The sequence below is a fragment of the Malaclemys terrapin genome, chromosome 2 (assembly GCF_027887155.1).
Source record: "Malaclemys terrapin pileata isolate rMalTer1 chromosome 2, rMalTer1.hap1, whole genome shotgun sequence".
Taxonomy (NCBI): Eukaryota; Metazoa; Chordata; order Testudines; family Emydidae; genus Malaclemys; species Malaclemys terrapin.
The window spans coordinates 234769188-234791355 of NC_071506.1; the positions used below are offsets into that span (position 1 = coordinate 234769188).

A 22168-nucleotide genomic window follows, 5' to 3' on the forward strand; every position below is an offset into this window, starting at 1 on the left:
GATCTGCAGCACTGCTCTTTTAGTATTCATTTCAAGCCAATCTAGTCCACTAAACAAAGCCTTTTTGCAACTTTAAAAGGCTGCAGTATTGACATCAATAAATGAGTCGGCAAACTTTGGCTCCGGTCATCAGGATAAGCCGCTGGTTGGTCGGGATGTTTAGTTTACTTGGAGCATCTGCAGGCATGGAGCCCCTCAGCTCCCTGTGGCTGCAGTTTGCCATTCCCAGCCAATGGGAGCTGCGGGAAGTGGCCTCAGCTCCCATTGGCTGGGAACGGCGAACTGCGGCCACAGGGAGCTGAGGGGCTCCATGCCTGCAGACGCTCCAGGTAAACAAAATGACAATGTATTAGATATTCAATAAACGATTCCATAGAGTTTAAAATCATCAAATTTTGGTGTAGACCCATTTACAAGCCGACCCCCGCTCTTCGATGCGTCACTTTTTTACCAAAAATATTCGGCTTATGAACGAGTATATACGGTAGTTTATTATATATTTACTATTAACGCTCTTAAAATAATAATTTTATTTTGTCTCAAGAAATGCATGCCGTAGCCTAACTCAAATAGCTTCCTTCCTTGTATGAACTGATATCTTCTATTTTTTATCATCTGTTACCAAAGATGTTTTTAAATCCTTATGTGTTAGACTGAGCTAGCTTGTGAGTGAAGACACAGGGCATATTTTTTAGCCTCTCATTCCTGATGGCCCAGTAAATGAGTTTTAGTCTCTATTCTGTTCCTTGGAGAATATATAATATTGTAAAAATATAATTTAAAAAAATTAGCAGATTTTTGTTTCACCAGACTCACAGACTTATTGAGCACTGAGACTAATTATGTTCTGCCCCCCTTGGGTATAGCACTGCTTCCAGAGCAGGGTTTAGATCACAGGTCTAGGAGTGTGCGTGATTTATGTCTCCCCCCACCTTCCCTTCTTAAAGTGGTTATTCTATCTTTAAATGCTGATGGATTGCCAGCTCTCCAGTTCAGGCTGTGATGGATTCTGTGTGGAGAGTCATATGACAGTGCAGCAGATGCGTGAGAACAAAGGGTGGTTTGTTAGATCTACTTGGTTCTATCAAAGTGGATACTTTCTTTTAATGGGAGCAATTTAGGCATACAGAAATTGACAGTTTCACAGATAATTTGTGTTTATTCAATACATTTGTGGGGGAATAAGAGAAATAATCAACAGCAAACAGTTTAAACTCAAAATACAGAAGCAAGTGTATTCTTTCACTCACAGCATTAGACTTTCCTCTCAGTTTATGACCATTGCAGCAAATGGACAGACTAAAGTGAGTACCAAGTAAGTAAAGTTGTAAATAAAATGGACAATATTAGATTTTCAGGCAGCAAGGTAGGACAGAAGAAATGGGGCTAATTCCCAAATCTCATTTGTTTCACAGAACTGGGCCTTGCTGCTTCCCTCAAGTAAAACTGGCTTTTAAACACAAATATGTAGAGTTACCTTATGCCTAGTGTCTCCCCTTACTTACCCTGAAATGTTGTTTCTGTAGCAATGACTTTTATCTCTTTCTTCTTCAATCACCTATACCAGGGGTGGCCAAGCTTACTCTGACCCTCTGAGCCGCATATGACAAACTTCAGAAGTTCAAGAGCTAGGGCACACCTGCCGGGGTTCGGGGTTTCAACCTTGTGGGAGGCAAATAAAAGACGATGCTATGAGAATGGAGATAGAGTTAGAGGACCACTCCAAGTGTCCCAATGTCCAGAATAGCATCAAGGGTGTAGAAGTGTACGCCACTGAATACAAGATTCTCTCCAGAAGTTGTTAAGTTAATAAAATCAAAATTTCATTACAGTGGGTCTGTCTAGAGTAGCATAATTGTGGGGAAGTCTGGGATACAACACAACAAGCTAACACTATTCTAAAAGATGTCAAAGTGTTTAGATTGTCTACACTGAGCAGCAATCCATGCTACAGGGATGTGATTTCTAAAGCACACCAATGTGTCACATACTAACTGGCCCATGTAGACCCTGCTGGTGCAAACTGAAAGGGAACTTTTAGTCTGCGCCAGCAGGGTCTACGTGGGCTGCTTAGTATGTGACATGTTGGTGTGCTTTAAATATCATACTCCTCTAATGTATATTAGTTTTGGCTACATGGAGCACCAACTTAAGGTTTAAAAGCATCTTTTTCCCATTCTAACTGGAGCCAGTAATGCTGGTTTTCAAAGATACTGCTTTGTCTTTTAATGCAGGAGTGCATGAAGAGGCACAAAGAAGAAGGAAAGAGGGATTTCTGGTAGGAAGAAAGAGGGACGGGGATAGAGGATATAAAGAAAAGTTAGGGAAGGGGGAAATATCATAGAATATCAGGGTTGGAAAGGACCTCAGGAGGTCATCTAGTCCAACCCCCTGCTCAAAGCAGGACCAATCCCGGGACATATGTGTACTATATGAGACAGTACACATTATGTGGCTGGCTGTTTGAAATATTTTGTTTAGGTTCTCCTTTCTCTGTATTGTGAGTTTGAGAAGACAGCTATTTATTTAGTTATTTTGTAGGAAGATTTCTTTGACATTTGTCTAGCTATGATATGAAATAATTCTCCTATCCAACTGTAATTTTAAATATTTTTTGTATTTGTATCGATGAGATATTTAAAAAAAATGGGTATTCTGCATTAAAACGAAGTCAAAATTGTATTTTCTTGTAACACAGGAGACCTATAAGGTAAATGAGTAATTAACATGTTAAAAGGGTTGCTGCAAAAAGTTATGGCTTGATTTATTTTCATGCTTTGCCAGAAGTGTGCTCATTCCTAGAACAATTGAAAATAGTTTAGTATTTATAACTTCGGATATTGAACAAAGCTATTGTGACGTTATTGACATGAACTGTGACCATATAGATCATTGTTGCAACCAGGGTCCTATGGTTGCACCTGGACTTGTACAGAGGAGGGCAAGTGGGGTTCTATGGAAAGGTTGTAGTTTGCTGGTTATGATTATGCTGTCTGTATGTGTGTATCATTTTTGTATTTGAGGTTATGAATATTGGCAATGTACTTGTATCTCAATGTGTTTGATTCTAAGTAGCCTCAGTGAAGCATTTGGTCAGCCTCTTGAGAAAGGACTGTTCTCAGTAAGTGCCCAGTCAAGAAACACTTAACTGACAATGGACTTTGGGAGACGCCAATCCACATCTGAGCTTTCTTGGGAACATTCAAACTAACATGTAAACAATGGCATCGGCCTGCAAAAAGCTGAATCATTCATGGACATGTGACTTGCCCAGGTGTCTACAAACTCCATCTTGTTGCTGTGACTTTGCACAGAAGAACAAAGGGATTTCCACCAAGAGAGAGAATATAAAAGGCCCTGGAATCCTCTCCATTTGGTCTTCAGCTGGCTCAAGGGATGGCCTCTCCACCCCAAAGAGATGCCTGAAAGAAACTGGAGCAAAGGACAATTACTACGGGGGGTGTGAGTGATTTCTGGACCCAGACTAGGAAGGAGTCTAGTCTGAGAAAGAAGCTTATTGAAACATCTCTGGGGGTGAGATTTCATCTGTAATCAGTTTCTTAATGTATTAGGCTTAGACTTGCATGTTTTGTTTTATTTTGCTTGGTATCTTACTTTGTTCTGTCTGTTATTACTTGGAACCACTTAAATCCTACTTTTTATATTTAATAAAATCACTTTTGCTTATTAATTAACCCGGAGTAAGTAATTAATACCTGGGGGAGCAAACACTGTGCATATCTCTCTATCAGTGTTATAGGGGGCAGACAATTTATGAGTTTACCCTGTATAAGCTTTATACAGAGTAAAATGGATTTATTTGGGGTTTGGATCCCATTGGGAGCTGGAAATAGAGACAGGAGCACTTGCTAGGCCATTTTCAGTTAAGTCTGCAGCTTTGGGGTCATGGGTCAGACCCTGGGTCTGTGTTGCAGCATGTCTGGCTCAACAAGACAGGGTTCTGGAGGCCCAAACTGGCAGAGAAAACAGGCTCAGAGGTAGTCTCAGCACATCAGGTGACAGTCCCAAGGGGGTCTCTCTGACCAAACCCATCACTGCTATTATCAATAGTTTTAGCAAACATGTTTCAGTCCATGGATTGTTGGCAAACTGATCACCATAGAAACTGTTTTATGTACAGGCTATTTGCAATTCATTTGTGTTGTGTGATTGGTCACCTGAGGGAAATGTTACTGTTTCTGCTTCCTGATACTAGATGGTCACTGCTAGATGTCACACAAATTTCAGGTTTAAATACATTTTCATGACTATTCAGGACACCCTCTTTCAAACAACTTTTTTTGCCAGTAAAAGTTCTCTCGTACACATGGAAAGGGCTTTGGACCATCAAGTGAATTTATGACCTTTTGTTAACTTTTTTGTTTAGTTGCAGCAACTGCTCATTGTTGTTAAAGATTGGCATTAATTGGTTGATGGATAATGTTGGAGGCAGCTGTGAGTGGCATTGAACTAAACACCATTCTACTTTGAGAGCTCAAATACACTTGTTGGCTCTATTTGGTGAATCACTGCTGCTGATGGCTGATCTGTCGGGAAAGAAGCAAGGGGCATTGGCCTAATTATTAATCTGGATAAAATTAAGTCCCTTGACATTACCATCAAACAGCCTCCAGCTCCAGATTACAACCAGTTCAGTATTAACCTGTCTGGACAGGATAATGAGCAGATGGCAGCTGTCCGATATTTGGGTAGTGTCACAGACCGTGACGGAGGATGCTCAAAAGAGGTGGATGCTTTAAAGCAGCAGCTGCTTCCATGATCTGGGCCCTTCAATGGCTTCTGTGGGGATGTCACAACATCCAGCTTGCTATGAAGCTGAAGATCTGAACTGCAGTTTTACCAATTCTATGATTTGGAAATTATATGGAGGCGCTGAAGAAGCCAGAAGTACACTGGATTGACATATTTTACTCTAGTCATCTCCATTTCAAGTAGCAGAACCAGATTAGAAATAAGGGTATTGAAAGCAAAACCCAGCAACCACCTCCATCAGCAGTAAATTTTGAATGGACATATCATAAGAATGGAAGAAGTCCAACAACATCTGAAAAGCATGAGTACTAAGGAATACTGCTGCACTGTCAGTGATTATGTGGGTGACAAGTTTGGGGGATATAAGATTGTATATTCAGCTTATGTCCATCACTGGCAATCAGACCACTTCGAGCATCTTGCAAGAGATCAATCTGGGTGGTGTTTGATTTGCAAGGAGGCCACATCATTTTGGGATTTCTTATAATTATGATGAATATTTGCCAAGCTATAACCAGGATGCTGAAAAAAGTGATGGGGAAAAAAAGTCACTAGGGTAAGTATTATAATAGGGATAAAAGAAAAACAAGCTAAATTGACATCCTCTTGCAAATTCAACATTTGCATACCAAAGAATCAGGAGCCCATTACTATGATGGTGGGCTAGATTCTAACTGTCAGGCATTTAGGTCTATAGTAGTGTAGATGTGAAGTGTAAACTTTAATCTGTGTAATCTAAGTGACATTTCTTTTAGTTTCTTTAACTTGAATAGACCATTGAGACAGGGACACCTGACAAATTAGTTAATTTTTCCTAATGTTTTACTGGGGGTGTAGTGGTGCGGGTGGTCAGGTTAAATAATAGCATGTGCATGTAAACCCATAAGAGAGAGTTTGGCCTGAGTCAGGGCCTGCAGTAGATCCAGTCTATGGGGAACGTAACAAATGCAGCTGGCCTGTTTTAGGCTGCCTACAGCTGTGATAGCTCTTGTGTCTACCTTGTCTCTCCTCACCCCAGGTACACAACTCTGACCCTTAGCTCTGGCATCTGGCCTATGACTCTTGGCTCTGATTTCTGACTCTGACACTTGTCTCTGGCATCTGGTTCTGACCCTGAGCTCCTATTTCTGGCTCCTGACTCCTGCTCAAACCACAAGGAATGACTGCCCATGTCCTGGTCTCTGACAGTTACAATTGGCATAAACTAAACTAGGTTCCAAGCAAATCCTGCCACAAATCACAAGCTATGAAAAGATTCCAACATTAACCCATTCTGCTCTTTAGGGGATTAATAAGCTTCTCTGGGCCCATTGCATTAGCAATAGATTAGCTGGGAAATACTAGTAAGCCATTCAATTGGTTGTACTGTTTGATTATTCGTTTGATCAATTGTTGGTCTCAATCTTTTGCCAATCATTTGATTTTCAGTTTGCATTATTGTCAATTTCTTGACTGATTGTGACCAACTTGATTCTTGAATTTTTTGTGCTAAAGGGAAGCATAGTAAATCCATATTTGTTTCTTTACTTCCTCACTAAAATACATTAAGTACCTTGAACTGGTACTCTCCTCGAATGGTGATGAGTTTCAAACAACCTTAGAGTGAAGGGACTTTACATTATAATGTAATAAGCCATTTGGTGTAGGCCCTGAAATAAACCCCTATTATTACTACAAAATACACACTCTCTAAAGAGATATCAAGCAAGCAGAGATGACAATTTGTAGACAGCTCTTCTGTGGAAAGTAAGAGCAAACCTTCTTGCTCTATTTAGCCACTTCCTTCTTAGAGCCTAGTTTCAGGAACTTCCCATAAATGTCCTGTGAAGGGCTATCATGCAGATCTTCAGCGGGTGTAAATTGTCAGTGCTCCACTGAAGTCAATGGACCTATGACAATTTACACCTGCTGAGGAGCTGTCCTTGATGTCTTCTGTTTTCTCTTTAAGTTATAATGCACTGATAAATATTTTCCCTTATTTAGTCTAAGCTGAACTAGGTTATTTGACTGCAATTGGAGCAATTGTTAGCTGATACTCTTGGAGGGAAAAGAATTGTGGCCTAAAGGAAGATAAAGAAAGCTGAAGGTGACTGTGTAAAAGGCTGAAAAATGATGCCTGCTGCAGAAATCCAACAGGACTGAGTCATTGGATGCCATTGTGGGCAAAAGGCAGGCTAGGCAAGCTGCTGGTAGCAGACGCTTTTACAATATTATTCATGATCTTTTAAAGTGTTGGGTTATTTTTTTCATATAAACCTGAGACTGACAATTGAATTATAATAATTAGGAAGTGGCCTAATTGGTAACAAGCAACTTTTGAATTAGATATATACACAAAGCCCTTTGATTTCAGGTTTTGTTGTTTAAAATTGCCTGGGAATTGATCAATATTTATTAGAAAAATTAAACAGGTAAAAATCAATACAAAAATTAACTTCATGATTTTCTGGGTAAATATCAGGGTTAATACCAGGGGAAAGGAGGACAAGAAAAGCAACAAAGAGAAAAGGAAAGGTATTGACAGTAAAAGCAGTTTAATGCTGTGCTTTATTTAATGAATTGTACATTAACAGAATGTACACATATGCATGCATATGTGAGAATCTTCCACTACACTGTCTTACTTGAATAGATATCTTGCATTTACACTTGGACCAACTTATTCTTAGACACATCTACCTAATGCAATGTAGTGGATTTCTCTTTACACAATCAGTATTTTCTTGCATACGAGTGGTCCAAAATTGAGAGAAATCACTAAAAACTGAAAAATAGCTTGTGTAAAACCCAGAAATCTTTCAGTAAAAACTGAAAATGAAGGGCTTTGTATATACACTACCATAACTTCTTAACTCCACTGATTAGCTAATCACCTCTCTGATTTCTAAACAGGGGGTCTCTTATTTTGCCCATAGAATAGTCTCATGCAGTTCAAATTACCAGGAGTGTCTGATTGGGTGTCGTTATTTCTGTATCATTGTAGGCATGTTCTTTCTCTTGTTTAAAAATAAGGCCTGCAGAAAATATTGTGACCCATGTCCTCAGCTGATGGAAATTGGCAACATTTCATTGTTATGTACCCTAAATACTGGGGTGGGTGGGAATGGATTGAAATCTACACAAATACAAAAGGGTGCTTTTCTGTGTGTTGCCTTGTAACTAGAGGGGATGTAACCAGAATCATTCCATTTCCTTAAGCCATACAGGTCACCTGTTGACATTCTCCAAAAGCATGACCCTCCTTATCATCCCCCCTGTGAGAAATCTGTAACATATTGCATAGCTGATGACATCCAGAATGTCAACAATTGGTTATCAATTAACTAAATCATCCAGGAACCATCCCTACTGCTTGAGCCATTAATCTTAATGTAGCAGAATCCCTATCTGGTGTACTAATCAACGTAAAAGAATTAATTGATTTATTGTCATGCTGTCTGGAGTGGCTCTTGGTTGAGAATACCAATCTCAGAGCAGACATTTAAGAAGCAGGGCACAAACCCCAAACTGGTTGTGAGTCCTATACTTCGATTTCACCAACCAAGTAACAAGTGTAAACTCTTCAGGCACTATATAGCCTTAATATGGAGTCCCAGACAGGCACCTTGGGAATTCCAATCTATCTTGCTGCCATCCAGGGAAGCTTGACTCTGTGATAGATGGTCACTTTACACCATAGATCACAAAATATTCAGGTTACTCCCACTCCCAAAGGACAAGTCACTTATCCCAGGTCAATTTGCATTTAGATCTCACATCAAAGACAATGCTTGGTAGCCACCCTTATAGTAAACAAATTTTTAAGGATCTATTAACTCTTATTTCTCTCTTATTTACAAGGTTAAAAAATGTAAACACACAAATTAGTTCTAGTCTTCTGAAATATGCCGGCTCTAGAACTCCTTTAGGGTTAACCCAGATTAATCCTGGGGAATTCTTGCTTATGTTTAGGAATCATTGCCCCTTAGAGTCCCAATAGTGTAGGAAACCAAAGTTCTCCTTAACTCCCTTCCCTCAGTGTTCAAGCTATGATGGGATGAGTGCTTGGGCCCTCTTCAGGGCCATAGGGGAAGGAATCAACAAAGTCTCTATTTCACAATCCCCCATTTGGATTCAATAGAACTTCCTGAGAGAGGCAGGTGATGATACCTCATGTGGTGAATGAGTATTTCACATTAGGTAATGCTTCTCCCCTGACTGGGGGATTTGCAGTCTTAGCAAACATTTATAACATAGGATACAGGTATTATAAGTAGGATTAATACATGTAGTGTCCTACAAGCATTCCATAAAGTCTAAACACTAAACATTTCTATAACATTGTTTATTTTAATGAGACTAACCCACAGGAAAGCCAGACTGGCTTCCAGCTATGCATTTGTCAGTGCTCAGTGAGGCCTAGAGCCTTGGCATAAACTGGCATCGTGTCTGTCAGTGTCACGGTTACTCAAAATCATTATCTCCAGCAGACTGATCATAAACTTGTATTTTCATATTCATCCAGAGAAACCTAGGAAAGAAAAGAGAATCCCTGGACCAATTATGTTCAGAGTTACACTTGTCACCAAAGCCAATGAGCTTACGCAGGTGTAAATAGAAACAGAAATTGTCCCGCTTTAGCCATTAAACATGTTTCATGGCTTAAACATGGCTTTAAGTTTTGGCCAAAATGGAATTGTGTTGTAACTAGGTTCCTACATGGTTGTATTTAAGGACCTGTCTATATCATAAATTTAACCTTGTCAGGGAACCTGATTACAATATAATTGTCTCCCAAATTATAAACATTGGTTGAGCAGATAAGGTAGCGATTATTTTGTAAACGGGGTCCAATTTATACTACAAATTGAAGCCTTACTTGCAACCAAGTTAGGGGATAACCATTGTAACCAGGTTCTCTGATAGGCTTGTATTTGTATTGTAGACATGCCCTTAAATGGCAATGCACTAATCATGATATTTAAATACTTTATTATGTTGTATGAAATGGAGTTCATACCTCCTTGAAGCGAATGGTTTGGGGAAGAGGTGAATTATAGAGCTGGTTGTGAATTTTTCAACTAAAGGATTTTCCCTCAGAAAATGCTGATTTGTCAAAAGGTTTGTTTTGTCAGGAAAGTTTACCTTTCAATAAAAAGGTGTCTGAGACCCAAGCTGGAATTAAGAGACAGACCCACTCACCCTAGACTTGTCAATAGACTAGTGCTCAGGGCACTCACTTAGGATGTGGGAGACTTAAATTCAAGTCCCTGTGCTCTCTGATTTAGAACACAGGGCAGACCCACATTCAAGTCAGTGTCCTAAGCACCAAGCTATTGAAGATTCTAGGGTAGGTCTCTCTTCCTGGCTTTTAACAAAAATATTGAAAGAAAGAAAACAAGTTCTGAAACATCAACATTTTTCATGAAATGAAAATCTTGTTTTCTGGCCAGCCCTAGTGAAGTGATATTTTCTTTTTAGATATACACAGTTTAAGCTACGCTGAGTTAAAGAGGGCAATCAGCCATTGGTTTGCATTGTAGTGAAAGAGACTCACTTTTGAGCTTACATAGAGCTCTTCAAATTTGCATTGCAAAGTCTGTATCTGTCAAGTAAGGCTACAATCTTTTTTCTTGTTGAAAGCTTGAAATTTATTAAAAATAGTAGCATATAATAAAAATTATGCTAAGACTTATGTACCTGTAGTCTTTTTCTGTACTTTGCCATTTTTTATTTGTAGCAAAAGTGATCTATTCAGAAATAATTCCTTCAACTTCCTTGTAAATTCCTATACAATTTACCATTTAAGGCTGTGTAATGTAACGATTTCTGATTACAAGAAACAAAAGATTCCTAAAGGCTGTATAGTACCATATATGTTGAACAGCAAACGGTAACTTCTATGTAATTCAAGGTGGAGAGATGTTTCCAGTGTTTCTCTTTTTTTTAATGCCATTTTCTTAAGTTGAAAAATCTCTGTCTTTCATTCTAGTTGCTGTCTGCAGGTGGGAGCATACTATGAACAAAGGAGAATAAAAGAAGCAAGTGTTACTGTATCTCACTGGGATTTAACAAGCAATTTTATGGTAGGTTACTGAAGATGTTTTGATGGTGTCTTGCATTAATCTTCAGTACTCATTTGTTTGATCCAATGTAAATAGTAAATATATTTCAAAGTACATTTGAATACATACAGCATATTTAAACAGATGAAAAATATAAAGTTTGATATGAGGAAAGTGTTTTTTATTAAATGTCTTATATTAGTGCCCAAAAAGCTCTAATCAGGATCAGATCTCCCTAGTTCTCAGGGCTGTACAGATACTGCAGACAAGGTCCCTATCCTGAAGAGCTTACGATATTGTAAGAAAGAAAATTGTAGGGTAAGTAATGACATGCAAAGTTAATGCATGATTTATAAATCTAGTTTTTACACTTAAAAATCTTGGTATTTTTGTTTGCTGGCAATAATTCATGTTACAAAATGTATCAACATTTAATGAACAGCTCTCATTTTGATTGATATAAAACATTTGCACACCAAGGTAACATCAGAAGATGCAACATTTAATTTCTAATAGGGTTCTCATTACATGCTTGCATACACATATTAAATATATATAATGCAATCATTTTTGTTGGCAAAATAACCTCATTAAATCTATGCACAGAAATGGATTTGAAGTTCTTCAGAAGAAAAGATGTACGGCCTTGTTCTTTTCTCAATAATACTACCATAAATAAGGAGTAAATGCCAGGATTAACCTAACATAAACTAGGATACAAACAGGCCTATTGCTTGTTCATGTATTTGACTAAAAGTTCATAGATAATGATCTGAGGACACATCATAACCTGTGGGATTGTATAAAACAAGAAGAATGACTGACTGTTATAGGAATTATTAGATTCATTAAAACATGAATGCAGATAACCTGGCTCATTACCCTTTAGACTCTCTATTTTTATAGAGCTGTGACCTAATGAAAATGTCAGTGCCTTTGGGAAGCAGTTACTTTTTCTATTGGCTCCTGGCATACAGCACGGCAACACAATGGAACTAAACTACAAAAATAAAACTCCAACAAATATTCAGACAAACATTTGTTTGTGAGTCTGGCAAGTACTATGACTTAGCTAAGGTAAATTCCCTAGAGATGGCCTGGCAGAAAATAAAACTGCACAGGAGTTAGGGTTACCATACGTCCGGATTTTCCCGGACATGTCCGGCTTTTGGGGGCTCAAATCCCCGTCCGGGGGGAAATCCCCCAAAGCCGGGCATGTCCGGGAAAATCGGGAGGCTCGGCCGGGGCCTCTTTGTGCGGGGCCGGGGGCATGGTGCCCGGCCGGGAGCCGGGCCGGGGGCCAGGCCGGGCCAGGGTCGCAGTGCCGGGCCGGTCCGGGCCCACGGGGCCGGGCCCGCGGGGCTGGGAGCCGGGCCGGGCCCGCGGGGCTGGGAGCCAGGCCGGGCCCGCGGGGCTGGGAGCCGGGAGCCGGGCCGGGGTCGGGGAGCCGGGCCGGGGTCGGGGAGCCGGGCTGGGAGCTGGGAGCCGGGCCGGGGTCGGGGAGCCGGGAGCCGGGCCGCGGGGCTGGGAGCCGGGCCGCGGGGCTGGGAGCCGGGAGCCGGGCCAGGGTCGGGGAGCCGGGCCAGGGTCGGGGAGCCGGGAGCCGGGCCGGGGAGCCGGGAGCCGGGGGGTGCGCCGGGGCTGGGAGCCGGGGGGTGCGCCGGGGGTGGTCGGCCAGGGCCCGAGCCGACCTAGGCTGGAGCCGCCGGGGGCCAGCCTGGGCCGCGCCGTGCCTCCTTCTCCCTCCCCCCCCCCTTCCCTTACCTTACCTGCTTCAGGCTTCAAGCAGGGGAGGGGGCGGAGACTTTGGGAGGGGGCGGAGTTGGGGCGGGGGCGTGGGCGGGGCTGGGGGCGGGGCCGGGCCCCCCGGGAGTGTCCTCCATTAGGAGGCACAAAATATGGTAACCTTAACAGGAGTCCTTCTATGGAAAACAATGGAACAAGACAGGTGGAAGGGGCCAGAAATCTGATCTAGCAAAGTATGATGCCAATCATTCAAAGCACTGAACTGGTTAAAAATGGAACTATGAAAAGGTGAAAGCAATGAAATAAATTCTGAAGGAATACCACTGCATCAAATGGTAAAAAAAAATCTGTAAGAGAACTAAATTGGGAAGAATAAGAACACTTAGCCATATACACAAACCCAAATGTCCATATTTTGGAATTTCCATCTTTGATGTCACACTGTCACCCAAATGGGTCATCAGCATAGTTGGAACTAGAGCTCCTTGAAACTCAATTTCCATTTCATGGGAAATTCTGACATTTTGAAAATTATTTTTGTTTGGATTCAGAACAAAACAATTAAATTTCCCACAAAATGAAATAACAGTTAGTTTCAGGCCAATCATTTTTTTTTATGAAATCAAAACTGTTCTGATTTTGACACTTATATTATCTATAATGTTATATAAAGTAAACTTCAGAGCAAAGTCATTTTAAAAGTGTATGAATGTTCCAAGGTTGATATGTTCTGTTTTGACCTTATCAAAATGATTTTTCAATTTTTTTCCAAATGAAATTTTAATCAATCAATATGTTCCCACAAAGTTTCAGTTTTGATGAAATGACACTTTGACTGAATTTTCTGATGGAACACTTTTTTTTTTCTATCAACCCCTGTAGTTGGATCCTTCTTTCCCCATTCCCTCTAATCCAAGAATTGGCAACCTTTGGCACGCGGCCTGTCAGGGAAATCCGCTGGCAGGCCGGGATGGTTTGTTTACTTGCAGCGTCCGCAGGTTCAGCCAATCGCAGCTCCCACTGGCTGCAGTTCGCTGTTCCAGACCAATGGAGGCTGCGGGAAGCAGCAGAGGCCGAAGGATGTGCTGGCCGCCGTTTCCCGCAGCCCCCATTGGCCTGGAACGGTGAACCACAGCCAGTGGGAGCTGCGATTGGCCAAACCTGTGGACACTACAGGTAAACAAACCGTCCCGGCCCACCAGCGGATTTCCCTGACAGGCCGCATGCCACAGGTTGCCGATTCCTGCTCTAATAGAAACTTGTCCCAGTCCTGCCTCTTCCCTACCCTTGTCTCCTTGTCCCAGTCCCATTTCTCTTGCTTACCTATTCCTACACTACTCCTCAGGCTTCTCATTTCAGTGCCAGTCTCCTTGTTCAGCCAGGCCGAGTCATCTCCTCTGAGCTCCTTATTCAAGACCCACTCTTTCTCCCTCACCCCCATATTCCCAGTCCTAGTCTCCTGGCTCTATTAGTACCTGCTGGGGCAGGTGTTTCAGATCTCACTGTATCGGGCCTGATTACATGTGATATCTATAAATCTTTCCAACATATATTTGATGTGTGTCAAACATTGCAATACAACTGTTCCACTAGAACAGCAGGAAGTTCAGACAGGAGGTTGCTTACATTGATTAGGAAGCGCTGAAAGTAAAAATGATAGATTTAGGCCACAGTCTTGAAAGATGTAGACATGCCTTGTTCCAAAATCCAATCTAAGAGCCCTGCTGGGAACATGGTAGTTCTTAACAGTTGTTTATTGTATATTTTATAATTGCAGCCCTGCTGCTTGATTTAACCAGAAGAAATGCAGAGAACACGGTAAATTGGACACCCAAGTTACACTGAGCTTTCTCTTCATTTTTTTTCTTAAAAGCCTCTAGCTCCGGGTGCTCAGATGTTTGAAATCATTTGCTGTGCAAGTGATTGCATTTTAAAGAGAATTGGGGTGGGGAGCATTTTGCCCTGGGTTTTGAGGGAAGAATTAACATTTCATACTTCTCCATAAAAACAAAATGCACAACAGGGAAAACTAGTATCTAACTAATGAAAAAGAATATCTAGTGGTAGTTATGAATAAACCAACAGATTTTCCAGGGTGTATAATAGCAAGCAGTAGAGTTAAATGAAAGCTGGTGATGCTCATTAGTGTCTGCTATGACACCTAGTCAGATTCATTAGTATATAAGCAAAGATTTAAACTGCAGAAGACAGGCATACACTTTCAATGGGATGAATTTGAATGGGGAAAAAGAACAATGAGGAAAGAATGATAAAGCCACTTGAAAAATTAACATTTGACTATTTTAAAAACAAAGACTTTTGATTCCTTGCTTTGTAAATGTGGATATGAAGTCACCAGATCCAAAATAAAATCATGAATCTATCCACACTTTCTGTAGTGGGATTATCTGACCTAAATCTATAAACCAACTATCCACTTATGGCTATGCTTCCTATTATCCTTCTTACCAGCACAAGATCTGTTAAGTGAATCTGCAGCAGGATGGCAATGTGAATTGGTTTACTTCTTTAAAAGTATTCATCAGACTGTTAGCTGTTTAGATTATTATAGATGAAATAACTTTAAAAATTTACTTACTTGTCATTATTTATGCTGTTTCTATGCTTTCTGCCTTTCTGCCTTTTGTTTGGCTTGGACAAAGGCAATGTAGTCCGTTTCACTTTAAATTTAATTACACTTTTGTAAACTTTTGTAAACACTTTGAGCAGGTGGAATCCACTAATGCAGCAATGCCAAACTCTCAGAAAGGGCTTGGAAGGGTTTGTGATCCCAGCCTTCAGAAGTGTAACAGACCAGGGGCCCTCAAGGAGTCCTTCAGAGTCCTCCTACAGACATGATCACACAGTCAAGGGTGCTCCAATGGTAATGGATGCACTCTCCCATTGTCTAGAGAAGGTATTTGTTGAAATGTGAAGCAGGGCCCTTCCGTAACTTCTCTTAGCTCCCAGCTCTCTGTTCTTCAATCTCACAGGAGATAAGCCACCAGCTGAGAATGCAGGGGGGAAGGTTTGGAGTATTAATGACGTCTCCTTGTTAAGTAGAACAGTAGCAGCAGCTGAAAGGAACTGGAGCAAAACTGCCAGAACACTGTTGCTGAGTGCTGTTAGTGATGCCAATGGGATTTCAGGTGGGCTACTTTCCCTGTTTTCCCTGCAGTTTGGGCCATGACCCCAGCCTTCTGCTTACACAGTTTAGAGCTTTAGCTATGAAGGTTGAGGAGGGGAAGCAATGCTTCCCAATTCACCCTCAGAGTCCAGTTTGGCCCCCCGCATCCCTTGTCCAGGGCAAAGCAGGATCCTGTCAGAGTCTTTCTCACAGTCCTGGTCTTTCCCCTTTTGATTGCTCTGCCTCAGTAGCTGCAGCTAGTCTCTCTCCTCCACACGCCCCGTTGCTAGACTGCCGGAACTCCCTTATAAGCAGGCCCTTCACAGGGAACATCCCTGGCAGCTGCTGAGGGGTAGGGCCTTCTTGGCCCAATACTGTTCTACCACTCCTTGTACCTTAGTGAGGGGTCTGTAATCCCTAGAAATGCTTCAACTGCACTATGATGTGCCCTTTCCCATGGACATACAAAAGTCTCCCCTGGGGATCCCCAGATCCTTATTCAAACAGCAAAATCCAACCATCCGTTCCTTCCTCTAGTAAAACAGGCCACCCAGAATGTAAAGTAACACTGGCTTGCCCATGAATGAGGATGGACTAACTCTACTAGACTTCCTGAGGTACTAATAGCAGCCCACATGTTACATGTATGCTATTGGTTTATGCATGCAGAATACAACTCTGATAAAGAGGTTGATTGTGTAAGAGAGAATTATATTAAGGAGAATGACCATTTTTATTACATCCATCCAATTAATAATGTCATTAATTACTGAGCTCAAGGTGGGAGGGATATCTCAGTGGTTTGCGCATTGGCCTGCTAAATCCAGGGTTGTGAGTTCAGTCCTTGAGGGGGCCACTTAGGGATCTAGGGCAAAAATCAGTACTTGGTCCTGCTAGTGCAGGCACGGGGCTGGACTCAATGACCTCTCAGAGTCCCTTCCAGTTCTATGAGATAGGTTTATCTCCATATATATTTATAACAATTTATAAAAACAGCAATTCTCAAACTTTAGAACCCAAGGACCCCCATTTTAAAAAAATTTTTGCTGACCCCCCAAGCACCCCACTCAGCCCCAGGCCCTACCAAGAAGCACTGCCAGCTTTTCCGCCGCCCTAGGTGGCAGAAGGTCCTGCCCCGAAATGCCGCCCCCCACAGAGGCGGCGGAAGGTCCCACCACCGAAATACCGCCGCGGTCGCCACCCCCCAAATTGTAGCGCCCTAGGCGACCGCCTAGGTCACCTAATGGGTTGCGCCGGCCCTGGCCCCACCCCCACTCCACCCCTTCCCCCAAAACCCCACTCCCACCCCACCTCCACCCCTGCCCCTCCTCTTCCCTGCCTCTTTCTGCCCCCTCCCCTGAGCATGCCCCATGCCCACTCCTCTCCCTTCCAGCACTCCTGCACACTAGGGAACAGTTGTTCCCCAGTGTGCAGGAGGCACTGGGAGGGAGGGGGAGGAGATGAGGAAGGGAGGGGGAAGAGTTGATCAACGGGGTCTGCAGACCCCTGGGAGTACTCTCGTGGACCCCAAGGGGTTGGCAGACCCCAGTTTGAGAAACGCTGCTCTAAAAGGGTTAAATGTGTTTTCTCTCCTAATGACTTTCCTCAGCATTATGAAAAAGTGGTAGCTGCTCCATACTCAAGATTGCAACTGAGCTTCCATAATAAGCCAAATTTAAATTCCTTCATAACACCCCATTAAAATCCAACAACAAAAAAGCCTTATGAGCCTCAAAATTGGCAGGCTAGATCTGTGGTTAAGGTAGAAATTTTCTATCAGACTTGAAGTGAATCAGGCAAGAAGTTCATGATTCATGAATTACAACATCCTAAAAATAGACCTATACACCATGGTCTAAAGAGTGTAATTTATTTTTTTATTTACGCCACTTTGTAGCAAAACATAAACATACCTGACAGGTGAGTAAAGAAATTGAGATTAGTGGACTCACCTAGCTAACATCTAATTCAAAGGCCTGAAATTTAGTTGAATGAAGTCTTAACTTCAAACGTTATTAACTTTAGAAATAGTTTAAGTGCTACGGCTTATCAGCTGTAAGCTTCCTTTGACCCGAGAGTTCCACGGACCAGAGCAGGGAGAGGCAAAAGATGGCTAGGGAGTTCTACCTGGAGTAATGCCCTCTAGGTTTGTTAACTCCCAGCCAATGTGCCCTCCCTGGAGATTGCTTGAAGCCCACAAGAAGGGTATCCCAGTGCTGCACAACCACTAAGGACCTTCAGCAATCTGCAGGGTGTGACGAATGAGAACTGTGTGGTGTTGAGGCACCACATCAATGGCATCCTCACTCCCTGTCATCTTCTGTTGCTCCCTGAGACCCTTTGAATACCCAAAGAGTCATTCCTTACCAGGTCTCCCTGATGCACCTTGAGCTTCATGTAGAGGGTCTTCATCCTCCAACCTGAGAGCCACCTACTGAGCTGAAGCTGACATGGCAGGGCTGAAAAGTCTAATTAGACCCGAAAGGATCTGAAGAGGCAAGGGTTGTCAGAGTATTAGGATTGGGGTAATGGGAAGGAGAGAAGGTGATCCCAAGAAAATTTCCCATACTTTCCTTGAAGGGAGTCTTGAGAAATTGTAGGGGGATCTTCAATCCCTAGGGCACTCAGTATGGGACCTGAAAAGCTGCAGGATGCAGATGGGCCTGAGGGAAGGGACCTTTCTCTATCAGGACTGAGAAGTGAGAGGAGGTTCAGCAAGGGGGGAGATGGAAGGAAAGTTTGCCACCCATGCAGAATTTGAGTCAGTGCCTTGCTTGAAAAGTGCAACCTTAATTCTGAATTTCCTGGGCTTCCAATTTCTCTTGCTTCTTTTGTTGTGCTTTTAACTAGCATTCTTGAAAGGTAGGTACTTGCAACCTTAACCTCACCTTGACAAATTTTTTTGTGCATGGAATTTTTTATGTGCAGGGAATTCCTTAACTGGGTTTCCTCCTGGTAGAGCATAATCTTTCAGAGGAATATTTCAGTTTCCTTTTGGGCCAGACACCTCTCCAAATTGATTAATTGAAAAATCTTTGCCAGAGCCATCCATGATTAGAATGCAGATTAAGAAATCATTGGTGTACAGCTAGGAGCCAAAATCCTAAAATGTATTATACATTTGTGGAAGGGAAAAAGCATCCTAGGTCTGTTGTGCGTGTGGACAAAAGTATCAGAGGCCTTCTCCATGGGTCCTCTGAACAATTCTCAGCACTACAGGGATCTTCACAGCTGGCAAGAAAACTCAAATGGTCTACTCATTTTTTTGTTTGTGTTCTGATATGCAGGTGTTTCTGAACATATGTCCTATGTTAGTGTTAACCATTGGTTGGTATTCACTAAATAACAGCATTGACACACAATCGGCTTGATTCTCACTTACACTGAGGGGATGTCTACATTTGGAGCTTGGGTGTGATTCCCCCAGCTCAAGGAGACATACTTGTCTTAGCTCTCACTGAGTTAGTGTGCTAAAAAAAGAATGTAGCCATGGCGGTCGGAGGGGCTAGCTGCCCCAAGTACGTACCTAGTGTCTCTGATGGGCAGGCACTCAAGGTGGCTAGCCACTCCCGCTGCCATGGCTGCATTCTATTTTTAGCACACTAATTCAGTGAGAACTATGGCGAGTATGTCTCCTTGAGCGGGGAATCACACCCCCAGCTCTGGCAGTGTTAGGTAGAGCTTTGTGAATATGGACTTTTTGGTTCATTGGCACTTCTGAAAAACATCTAAAAATACATTTGTATTGGTTTGGGTCAAACAAAACATCTTGTTCAATTCAAAACAAAATATTTCATTTTGATTTTGAGCATTTTAAACATTTAAATTAAAGGAAACTTCAACAGACAGTTGTTTAAAATAGAATGTTCTAAACAAAGGTTTGTTTCCCCCAACTTTTTTTTTTTTTTCTATCACAACAATTTGGTGAAATGGATAAAAATTTTTGAAATACTTTGTCAACAAATCTGCTTTTTTTCTGGAAAAAAAAAAGTGAAGAGATGAAAATTCTTGCCCAACTCTAGAGTTAAGGGGCTTTGACCTGATTGTAGGCCATTTAACATGGTGAGAGTGGTGTAAAGAGATCTTAGTGCAAGCTGTAATCAGGCCCCATGTACTAATAGCATAGTTTGACACATTTTACTCCAGCGGTGTCAGAAACTTTTTGTAGTGCACAAGACAGAGGTGAACTAGAAAGCAAAAATGTATGCAGATCAAGAAGCTGTTCAGAGGGCAAGTAGTCACAGGGTTAAATTAATGTGGAATGATTAAGGTTTGAAGCAATAGGATTAGTTTTCAATGGTTTAAATCCTTAATCTTATCTCTGCTTTTCTAGGTATTGGGTTCATCCAGCCCTCTTTATTTCTGAGGCAGAGATTTGGGGCCAGATCCGCAGCTGATGTAAAATGACAGATCCAATTGACTTCAGGCTGAGGATCTGCCCATTGAGCCTTAGGTACTGTCCACCTTTTCCTCCTTGTCTTTTCCCTCCTTTGAATCTTTAGCGGACTCTCTCACTAGAAAAAAGAGCATTGCTTCAATTTTTCCTTCAGCTTGTTGGGCATGCATCCAGGGGCTCCCAAAGCAGCTCTCAACACCATGGATCAGCCTGCAAAGGGCATTACAAAAGAGATGTGTATCCTGTATTGCTCCACCTTCAATGCAAGATAGGCCCGAGGAATGGGGTCCTGCAATGGAAGACTTAAATTGGATCTTCGGTGTATGTACTGCAATAGCAACATGGTATGAGACTACCCCTGCTTTTTATTTAAGATGTCTTATAACCAAAACTTTAAAAAGCAACAAAGAGTCCTGTGGCACCTTATAGACTAACAGACGTATTGGAGCATGAGCTTTCGTGGGTGATACCCACTTCATCAGACGCATGTATTCACCCATGAAAACTTATGCTCCAATACGTCTGTTAGTCTATAAGGTGCCACAGGACTCTGTTGCTTTTTACAGATCCAGACTAACACGGCTACCCCTCTGATACTTGACACCATGCAAGGCACAAAATTTTAAATATATCAAAATAGTATTTTTTGTTCTAAACATATATTACTGACTTCTTCTTTAGGATTAAATTAGTCTGATATCTGAGTTTAATATGGCAATCTGCTGCATCTCCTTCTAAAATTTAGAATATTGTTTTCAGTTATAATCATACTGCCCAATCAGTAAAACTTTCTTGTTAAAGTATTAACCTGTTATATGTATATTACAGGTTGTCATAAAAGATGCCTCAGCTACACTTAAAACAAACAAAAAAGACAAACTAAAATATTAGTAAAGGATGTGTATTAATATTACACATTGTGATACAGTTGATTTATCTGTGGCTAATGGCAGAAAGATGATAGCCCCTAAGAATACATTGTAAGCATGCATTACTTCTATTTGTGCATAGAAACAGTAATGAAATGACACCATAATGCAGTAATCTGAGTAATGGTGGTTTATTGTATTTACTGTTGAATTCCAGCTTTGTACTGTATTTGCTTTCATGAGGAAAATTAAGATTTCTGGTACTCCATTTGCAGAGGCTTGAATTCTATATGGATATGAACTGACAATTTGTATTACATTTCTCTCACACACATTTTAGTTTTCATTTTTATGAAGACTTACTTCAACTTGAAGGAATTGTTGAGCAGCTGCGTTCACAATTAACAGCAACCCAGCTCCAGTGCTGCATCTAGCACAGATGTTAAAACAAGACAGAAAACGCAAGCTCTGCAATGCTTTTAGCCACAAAAGAACCACAGCTATGTACCTACAGCTTATTCTGAAGTACATGGGAGTTGCTTGCACCCATCTGAAGACAGAATTTGACCCAAAGAGCTCAGGCACATAATGAATTCAGTTTTGTTTTTAAATAGTAGGAGATCAAGAAAAGGAAACACAGTTAAATAATTGGTATATGTCTCCTTGATCTCATCTTGTACACAAACTGGGCCTGCCACAAGTTTGCCTCTGATGCTCAGAGCAGGGAGGCCAACAATGTAGAACCCTGAAATGCTTTCATTTGTAGGCATTTGAGCACAATTCACACTTTTACAAAGCATCTAATACAAAATTGAACTTTATTAGGGTTACCATATTTTGTGCCTCCAAATGGAGGACACTCCACGGGGCCTCGGCCCCGCCCCCAGCCCCGCCCATGCCCCCTCCCCAACTCCGCCCCCGCCCCAAAGTCTCCGCCCCCTCCCCTGCTTCCCGCGAATATTAAATTCGCGGGAAGCCTGAAGCTGGTAAGGAGGGGTGTGGGGGGAGCAGGCGCGGCCCAGGCTGGCCCCCCGGCGGCGCCAGCCTGGGTCGGCTCGGGCCCTGGGGTGCCAGCCCCGGCCGACCACCCCCAGCCCGCCCAGCACTGCCGGCCCCCGGTGGCCCAGCGCACCCCCCCCCGCTATCCCGGACCGGCTCCCGGCCCCGCGCACCCCCCAGCGGCCCGGCCCCGCGACCCCGGACCGGCCCGCGG

The 22168-nt window shown here is 42.2% G+C and overlaps 2 long non-coding RNA genes across 2 annotated transcripts; one reads left to right on the forward strand and one right to left on the reverse strand.

Annotated features, from left to right (window-relative positions):
- Window positions 1–7290: 7290 nt before the first annotated feature.
- Window positions 7291–15616, reverse strand: LOC128832736 (uncharacterized). Its single transcript, XR_008444040.1, has 3 exons — window positions 15163–15616; window positions 10624–10768; window positions 7291–9283 (listed from the first exon to the last, which is right to left on the reverse strand). It is a non-coding gene; the product is annotated as an uncharacterized LOC128832736 (long non-coding RNA).
- Window positions 9277–20521, forward strand: LOC128832737 (uncharacterized). Its single transcript, XR_008444041.1, has 3 exons — window positions 9277–10364; window positions 10745–10838; window positions 20024–20521. It is a non-coding gene; the product is annotated as an uncharacterized LOC128832737 (long non-coding RNA).
- The last annotated feature ends 1647 nt before the right edge of the window (window positions 20522–22168 follow it).